The 10,060-nt window shown below is 34.8% G+C and overlaps 1 protein-coding gene across 13 annotated transcripts in view; it reads left to right on the top strand.

The window, feature by feature from the left end:
• srd5a1 (steroid-5-alpha-reductase, alpha polypeptide 1 (3-oxo-5 alpha-steroid delta 4-dehydrogenase alpha 1)) overlaps nt 1–8,511 on the top strand; it is a 24,975-nt gene extending 16,464 nt beyond the window's left edge. For 4 of the 13 annotated variants that reach the window (XM_087294992.1, XM_087294993.1, XM_087294989.1 and 1 more), the window contains one exon: nt 4,537–6,911. The gene's annotated coding sequence lies outside the window, so the exon portion shown is untranslated. 13 annotated transcript variants of the gene reach the window in all.
• The last annotated feature ends 1,549 nt before the right edge of the window (nt 8,512–10,060 follow it).

The raw sequence follows: 10,060 nt of genomic DNA, 5'->3' as shown, positions 1-10,060 counted from the left end.
AAGCCTCTTTTCAACTTCTGCTATGAAATAACCAGCAATGATTTTGGGATCACTGTTTGTTGAAAAGGCATGAAGCCAAATCATAGCTCTCGAAAACCCATCAATGGCTCCATTTATACAGATTCCAAAGGGCTTCAGTTTGTCGTAGGAGTCGACGTGGTATGTCGGCAAATCAATGCCAATATTAATCGAACGCAGCAGTGATGTTTGCGCGCGTTTAGAAGTGTACCGTGAGCAGATTACAAACGCGAGTGCACAGGGGATCTTCACGCGCGCGCTCAACTGATCCAGCGCGAGAAAAAAAGTCCCGCGCGCGCACCTCATCATCTGTGCGCACGTATGGCGGCAAATAACGTGATAATTATATTGTACAAACATGATATTATATTGTAAGAACGTGATAATTATATTGTACAAACGTTATATCATATTGTAAGAATGTGATAATTATATTGTACAAACGTTATATCATATTGTACAAACGTGATATTATATTGTACAAACGTGATATCAAATTGTAAGAACGTGAAAAGTATATTGTACAAACGTGATATTATATTGTAAGAACGTGATATTATATTGTAAGAACGTGAAAAGTGTATTGTACAAACGTGATATTATATTGTAAGAACGTGATATTATATTGTAAGAATGTGAAAATTATATTGTACAAACGTGATATTATATTGTAAGAACGTGATAATTATATTGTACAAACGTGATATTATATTGTAAGAACGTGATAATTATATTGTACAAACGTGATATTATATTGTAAGAACGTGATAATTATATTGTACAAACGTGATATCATATTGTAAGAACGTGATATTATATTGTAAGAACGTGATATCATATTGCAAGAACGTGAAAAGTATATTGTACAAACGTGATATTATATTGTAAGAACGTGAAAAGTATATTGTACAAACGTGATATCATATTGTAAGAACGTGAAAAGTATATTGTACAAACGTGATATTATATTGTAAGAACGTGATATTATATTGTAAGAACGTGAAAATTATATTGTACAAACGTGATATTATATTGTAAGAACGTGAAAAGTATATTGTACAAACGTGATATTATATTGTAAGAACGTGATATTATATTGTAAGAACGTGAAAATTATATTGTACAAACGTGATATTATATTGTAAGAATGTGAAAAGTATATTGTACAAACGTGATATTATATTGTACAAACGGGATATTATATTGTAAGAACGTGAAACTATATTGTACAAACGTGATATTATATTGTACAAACGTGATATTATATTGTAAGAACGTGAAACTATATTGTACAAACGTGATATTATATTGTACAAACGTAATATTATATTGTAAGAACGTGAAACTATATTGTACAAACGTGATATTATATTGTACAAACGTGATATTATATTGTAAGAACGTGAAACTATATTGTACAAACGTGATATTATATTGTAAGAACGTGAAAAGTATATTGTACAAACGTGATAAAGCTCAGATTTTTTTTTACCTGGGTGGCAGCTCTATGCTTCCGTACAAAAGTGAGCGGGCACTTTCACTAATAAAAAAATAGCACTTAAATTATTTCATTTTTGACAATCAATTAAATTACACAGCGGTTTTATATCAAAAGTTGATAATGATTTAACATATACTACATTTTGATGGTAAAATATAACTCTTTATACCCACAACATCCCGAATAACCAACCCAGGTTCATTCTGAAAACGTAGTCCCGTGGACGTTTCTGGAGACCATGAAATACGTCCCGGGAGGTAGGTATTTTTGCAGTTTTTGTTTTCGCGAATATGCGAGAGGCCGATGTGTGCCCTTTTTCGAATCTCAAATGTCTTTCGCGAGTGCCTTTATCGCTTGCACTGTTCTCACTTGAACCCACCAGAGGCCGCTGTCAAATGACCGTCTGTCCGACTGGCTGAATGATTGACTGGGCGACCGGCCAATCAGCTGACCCACCATCCTCCTTTCCTCTTTTTCTCCTGCTTTTCCTTTTCGCCGCTCACCCACTTACTTCCCTAAATCCAGCAACAATTTATAAAAGCTGTGCAGAAAAAGAAAAGCCCTCATCTGATTTTACCACATTCTCACCCTGTTATGAACTTGTTCACTTTAATTTTTGGATTCTGTTTTTGTCTTACCTGATTTCCGGAACTGCTTTTTCCTGGACTCTAACCTGGATTGTCATCGTCATCGTGGTCAGCTCCTCTCTATGTCTCAAGTCCACCGACGTAGACGACGAGCTAATTGGACAAACTGGTTGCGGCGGGAAAGCCCTACACACGGAGGTAAGCGCTCAGCCGGTAAGCGCCAAAAGGAACAGCGTCATACCGCCCAGTAGCGTTCGCTTAAAAAATTAAAATGCAGCCATACGTACCTCCCACTACATAAGTACATGCAGTCGCCAAGTGTGTTCCGAACTGTGGGTTGTGATCCGTACAAAACACAGATCAACTGTGATCCGTTACACCCCTAGTATGTATATACACTCTACTATGGATCGATAGAGAGAAAGAGAATATGGAAATATGAAATTTCTGTGATCTAAAATTAGATTTTCCTTCAGTTTGCCCAAAAAGAAAAATTCTGTGATAATTTACTCACTCTCTACTTGTTTGTATACTGTCCTTAACAGGGCCGGCGCGTCCATAGAGGCGACCTAGGCAACCGCCTAGGGCGTCAGAATAGAGAGGGCGGCGTCCGTGACTCTACCCTCACTACCCGCGGCCTCAGTTATATCTGCGTCTAGGACGGCAGAATAGAGAGGGCGGCGTTCACGACACTATCCTCACCACCCGCACCCTCAGTCATATATCCGCGTCTAGTGCGGTAAAATAGAGAGGGCGGCGTCCACGACACTATCCTCACCACCCACACCCTCAGTTATTTCCGCGTCTAGTGCGGTAGAATAGAGAGGGCGGCGTCAACGACACTATCCTCACCATTCGCGCCCTCAGTTATATTCGTGTCTAGGGCAGCGGAACAGAGAGGGCGGCGTCAACGACACTATCCTCACCATTCGCGCCCTCAGTTATATTCGTGTCTAGGGCAGCGGAACAGAGAGGGCGGCGTCAACGACACTATCCTCACCATTCGCGCCCTCAGTTATATTCGTGTCTAGGGCAGCGGAACAGAGAACCTTTTTTTTTTTCAGCGGAACCTTTTTTTTTTTTTTTTTTTTATTTTAAGGTTGAGAGTGGCGTGACCTTCCTTTACCTAGAGCGGCAGTTCAACTTGCTCTGGCCCTGGTCCTTAACCTTCTGCTTAAACAGGAGACGAGATTCTGAATGTTGGAAACCAGTAGTCACTGGTTATAATGTGTAATATTTTGTTTTGTGTTTACATCATTACGATGTATTATGTAAGATGTATTATGTAAGAAACTTCAATGAATATTGAATTTTTCGCAGTGTATACATTGTTTTACGGGGTGTATTATTGTGTGCCATCATTTGTCATTACCAGAGAGCCTCCAGTAAAATCTGTCTCAACAAACGCTTAGCTAAACGCACATTCTGTCAAACAGTGCTGATCTTTACCAAGAAATTTCAGGCAACAGATGGCAGGGCTGATATACAGTAGGGTCAGTACATGAAACTGTCAAAATGAATCATTACCATCACCAGAAGTATACCAAAAAAAATGAATGGCATGCCATACCTTATAAGGATACCTAGAGTCCATTATTAGTGCTGAACAAAAATTTATCACAACTAAAGTTGGTTGACAAACTTTATGGTGTCCTGCGAAAGCCTCCTCTGTAAGATTGAAGTAGTTTTAAAGCTTAAATAATTGAAGTCGTTTTTAAGAAGTTTGAAACAGTCATAACTACATACAGGTTGATGCAGTTGATAGCGTTCTGTGTGGTAGCTAAGGTGTTGCTAAGTGGTTGCTAATAATCACAATTATTCTTTGCCTATTATTATATTATATATACTATTTACGTTTTAAAATGTCTGAATATATTTAACATGGTGTGTGTGTGTGCGTGCGCGCTTGTGTGTACATGTGTTTGTGTCTGTCTGCGTGCGTGCGTTTGTGTGTGTGTGTGTGTGTGTTTAAATAAAGTAATGTGCTGAATGTCAAAATGACTGTAATTTTAGGTCTGAATGAATGTACAACATTGAAGTACTTCACCACAAACCCATGAATACTTCAATGCCATTAGAGCTAACTGTTTTTCTATATGAAGTTTAGCTCGTAACATCATCATTTACCATCCCTGACATGTTTTGACGTGCTGCAGGTGTCCTCTCATAACATCTCCAGGCGCAATACATGAAATATGGCAGGAATTATGTCTTGTATGTCAGCACTGTCGGCAGTGAAGGTGCTTGTGTTCATTTACTCTGGAATGTGGAAGGTTATATGTATTGCTTATAAACATCCCCTTTTCTATTGTGTAATACTGTCTAGTTTTATATAATTCAAGGGCTGCATCCTTCAGTTTAATATAGCAGATGCATCAGATGTGCTTCAGCTTTTATTTATTGACATTGAAGTTCAAAAAATCCTTCTAGTTTATTCCCCTCAGATGTTCGTGGTCAATCTGGAGCAGCTAGAGGTGTCGGGTCGAGCCGTGAGCAATCTGTCGGACCCTTCTGTGGAGAAATATCCCCAGCCAAAGCAATGATGAAACCCCCCTGCAAACCGTATTGTAGGCACACATAACCTTTTTGCAACACTGCGCAACCCCTTCAACATGGGTTTAAGGTGATAGTTTGCATAAAAATGAAAATATGCTGTTAAATCACTTACCCCCAGGCCATCCAAGATGGAAGTCACATAGTAGAAAGTTTTTTTTTTTTTGGTATTTGTGATTCATAAAACACATGTAATCACTTTTAGAGTCAAAAATATATACAGGCAAATTAAAATGAATACCTGTGGTAGACTTACAGTTGAAAACAAAGCGATTAGACCTCAAATATTTCCCAAGTGATGTTTAAGAGAGAACAAGTACAATTTTCATAGTATTTCCTGATATATTTTTCCTCTGGAGCAAGTCTTATTTATTCTAGTTTGACTTGAATTATATTATTATTATTTTTAAAACTGCTAAGGTCAATATTAGTGGCCCCTTATAGGTAGAGAGATCTGGAAAATGCTAACTTTAGTCTTTTAGCATTAAAATGCAAATCCCTAAATGCAAACTGCCATCCAAAGTCATGAACGTGCACATGATAGACAACCATAGACAACGTAACACTACATCATGAGCCAGAAGAAATCTGTGGACATTTTTTGCTATTTCTACCCAGAATTTTGTTAAAAATCTTCGGATTTATACGGAATGATATTAGGTGTATCATAACTAAAATCTTAATATATAAAATAAAAAGTAATACCTATATAACATCTACTTAATGTTTACAATGCAAATCCATCTAGATCTACTTTATTTGGTAAAAAAAAGCAAGTCTCTAATATAATATATCTACTAAAAGACAGAAAATATAACTGTACAAACTGTATTGTAAATAAATCATATGAATTGAAAAACGGAATACATGTAAATTTACACACAATTAACTAAATAAACAGAATCAATGATGGGCTAAACTCTGCGGAATTCTGTGCATGCAGATTCCATGTGGGACTAATCATGAGTCATTCTACACTCGAAAAATTTCTCTTAAAAACTTACTTAAAAAAATCTTTGTAACAATTTGCACATAAACATTTCAAGTAAATTTGACATTCTTATATCAAATACATTTAACTTGTCCATATCATGTAAAATTTACTTAATGTTTAATCTAACAGTCCTAAATTAACGAAGTAAAAGTTAATTGAGAATCTTTCATTTTGAGTCTATATTTATTCAAATAAATCAAGTAATGTCAAGTTCATGTTTTAGCAAAAGGTTCACGGCTTTGTTATAATTTAAATAAATCTTATTGGTTACAGATTAGTACATCTGGTATAACTTGTTTAATTAAAACACACATTTCCACTGACTGAAATTTATGAAAGAGACTTTCAAATAGCACAACAAAAAATGTTTCTGAAGACAATCACCTGTTGCACCTTTTAAGGGGTGGTCCAGAGTGTATTTTTAAGGCTTGGTTGTGTTTATGGTGTGCAAAGCAATGTGTCCTCATGCTTCAATCACGTTAATTTTTATAAATCTTACTTTGATTATATACTTCTACTGAGCTACCATGAAAACGACTGTCATATTTCCTAGTTCCTCTAAAAGCCCGCTCTCAAAAGGCTCTGATTGGTTACTTTTTATAATGTGCTTTGATTTGCGGATCGGCTCCACGTCACCTGGAAGTTACACATCCAGTCATGCCTCTACTAGCATGTGCTTTCCCTTTGCTGTGTAAATACTGTCAGTCAGTATAGCTGTTAGCTGTATCAGCTTGAGCCTGAATTAGACATAAAACGAAGAGGATACGGCTGAACCTCAAGCCTGATTTCTAAAATAAAATCTGTCAAGTGTCTTTCATATATATTTGGGCTATAAGCATGTGTAAATAGTTTGAAACGTTCACACATCTATTGTGAGTTTGTTTTTTGAGATGTAGAAAGCACAGAAAGCGGCCGCATAGAGAGACACTGCAGCGCTGGTAAAGATTGTGGCTGGATAAATATTAATGGATAAATATGAATTTGTAGCTTAATTGTTAATGGTGCGAAACCTCTTTTCCCGTTGTTTACATCCGTGTTTACGTTCTTGATACAACACACCGTTAAGGCAAGGCAAGGCAAGTTTATTTATATAGCACATTTCATACACAGTGGCAATTCAAAGTGCTTTACATAAACAGGAATAAAAAAGACAAGTTTAAGACATAAAATGCAGACAATAAAAATGATTAAAAACTGATAAAAACAATTTAAAATGTGTTAAAATAGGTTATAAAAGAATGAAAAAGAAAAAGAAAAACATAATAGTGCAATCTGTCGGACGTAGCACAGTGCGTTAACGCTAAAATCTGTGCATGTAATAAATAGAATTGAACAAATAAAAATACTTACAGGTTGTGGCTCACAATCCACAGCTTCTTCCATTATGGTTGAAGCTGCTCCTTCTTTGAGGAGTTTTTTAGCTGAATCCGGCACTGAACTGGGAGAGATCCTGGAAGCTGTCCTTTGTCAAATGGTAGCTATATATTTTTTATACTAAAACATCTTTTTGAAAGCCCAAATACAGAAATGGCAGAAGCTCTGTGGAAATAGCAGCTCTTGGACAACATTTTAGCTTTCTCTGCTATATTACAGCACCTCTGGCTACGCCCCTACGCTGTGTGGGTTGTATGCGCGTTACCTGTTGGGTTTATGATCTCATTAACCCACATGTATTTTTTTGTAGTCCCCAAACTTTGTTTGCTGTTGGTTTTAAGCTAACTCTATAAAAGCCAATGTCTCTCTTTGCATTGAATTTTGAGCGTCTTACATTCAGAGATGTTTTTTTAATGTTCACACAGCTACATTACACATCAACTAATATATAAAATATGATATCGTAGTGAACCTTTAAGTTTTCTTTTGTTTGTTTTGGGGTTTTTTTTGATTGGCTACAGGACAAATTACTTCAGTCCAGTGAGATTTCTAATCAACCTTGCTTTAACCTAATCTAGCTTAACGTTTAAATTGCACTTTAAGCTGAAAACTACTATACTAGTATAAAGTATTATGAAGTATTAATTATTATCAATGGTAATATTAATTTTTCATACTATTAATTCAAGTATTAAACAGTATGAACTGCTATTATTTTTAAAAATGTGTTAAAAACACATTCTCTCCGTTAAACAACACATGGGAACTATTTGAAACGGAATTAAAATTTCACTGGAGAGCTGATTATTTTGCCTTCAACTGTAAATTTTTTGAATCCTAAAGCAGTATGGTTTTTGTAAATATTTTCTTGTCATGTATCTCTGATGGCCTGAGAGTGTGGAAAATAACAGCCGATTTTACATTTTTGTGCGAACAATCTCTTGAATAATGCACTATAGGAGTCAGCAGAAGACTCCTTTTCAAAAAAGTGTAACAACAGCAGCAGTATTACAATCGACTGGATGGATTAACAATTCCTGCATGCATTTCTGCATCTACTGTGACAGCAATGCAAAGCAACAGCGAGCGCACGAGATGTTCTGACTGTGAGGGGCTTCCCCCACCTTACACATGCTGCACGTGAGCTGAAGGCAAAGCTCTGGTTGCGTAATAACCGTAGGAGGAGCTTTTTTCTTCAGAATGGTACCTTATAATTTATTAGGAGCAACGGAGAAAGCCTGGTTTTTCTTTGAAAGCATGATGGCAATTCAGCACTTGGCAAGAGATATATTTTTTTGGTTGTGTGTCATGATTTGAAACATAATGCATGGAAGTGTTACTTCCTTGAAATGATTGCTCAATTTATTTTATTTTTTAGCTGCGTGATTTTGTGTGCCTGTATATCTTATATCTCATATATATCTCATATATTTTATGATGATCAGCACAATTTGTGTTAAATTAAAGTAGTAGGTTGTATAATTCACCACTCTGTAATTATATGGTTCTATCTTTATTCTCAGTGGTATTGAGATACTAGATTTTGCATTCCATATAGCACTTATGATATGGTGATCAGGTTTTATTAATGCAAAGTATTGCACAAAGTAATGCAAGTACTTGCACAAAAAAAAAAAAAAAATATATATATATATATATATATATATATATATATAATTCCAAGCTGACAGTTTGGTAATGGAAACATTTTACATTATTCAGATTCTTTAATAATTATGAGTGGTTTTTGTTTGATAATTGGCAATACATTGTGCATCTGGGGAACTTCTGTAGCTTGAAAAAACAGATTTGTTTTATGTTTTTTGTATCCTTTTTTAATATAAAAAATTTTGTTTAATGTTTTATTTTGTGTGTTTTATGTCTATTTCTTTGGATTCACAATTCACGGTTATGTATTTAAGTCAAAAGTCATTTGTTTGATTCTGTCAACTTTTTTCCAATAATGTTTTTTCCAAATTTAAATTAAATGTTTTTTTAGCTTCAAAATTAGCACAACAAAAAAAAAAATAATATATATATATATAGAGAGAGAGAGAGAGAGAGAGAGAGAGAGAGAGAGAGAGAGAGTCAGAATTATTAGCCCCCCTTTGATTATTATTTTTTTTTTAATATATTTTCCAAATGTTTAACTGAGCAAGAAAATTATCACAGCATGTCTGACAATATTTTTTCTTCTTGAGAAAGTCTTATTTGTTTTATTTCGGCTTAAATAAAAGCAGTTTTTAATTTTTAAACACCATTTTAGGGACAAAATTATTAGCCCCTTTAAGCTATTTTTTTCCGACAATCTACAGAACAAACCATCGTTATACAACAACTTGCCTAATTACCCTAACCTGCCTGGTTAACTTAATTAACTTAGTTAAGCCTTCAAATGTCACTTTAAGCTGTATAGAAGTGTCCTGAAAAATATCTAGTAAAATCTTATTTACTGTCATCATGAGAAAGATAAAATAAATCAGTTACTAGAAATGAGTTATTAAAACTATTATGTTTAGAATTGTGTTTAAAAAAAAATCTTCTTTCTGTTAAAAAAAATAAATAATTCAGGGGGCTAATAATTCTGACTTCAACTGTGTGTGTGTGTGTGTGTGTGTGTGTGTGTGTGTGTGTGTGTGCGCCTTTATAGAATGACAATCACATACAGTAGCAACACATTTTTCTCAGACCCATTTAACTTATAAATATTGAGTCTTATTTTTTCCCATATACAGTGCTCAGCATATGTAAGTACACCACTCACATTTCTATCTTTTAAATTCATATTTTAAGATGAAGCTCTACAATAGTATATTTGTGCATATACATTAGATTTGTCAGTACTGAAGCCAAAAATTATCTACCAAAATAACTTACAAAAATGGTCCACAATTAGTACAGCCACATTTATATGTTATAGAAAAATATTAAATACTAATTAAAATGAGGAAAAATCAAGAAAAGCTAAAAATTTTGTTAAGATTTTGTAGGTTGTAATTTATTTTTGCATTATTTTTCTTGAGTTCAATTGTA

Source organism: Danio rerio, chromosome 19 (assembly GCF_052040795.2).
Source record: "Danio rerio strain M-AB ecotype USA chromosome 19, GRCz13ab, whole genome shotgun sequence".
Taxonomy (NCBI): domain Eukaryota; kingdom Metazoa; phylum Chordata; class Actinopteri; order Cypriniformes; family Danionidae; genus Danio; species Danio rerio.
The sequence above is the reverse complement of the archived record's forward strand: the minus strand, read 5'-3'. Positions and strand labels throughout refer to the sequence as shown.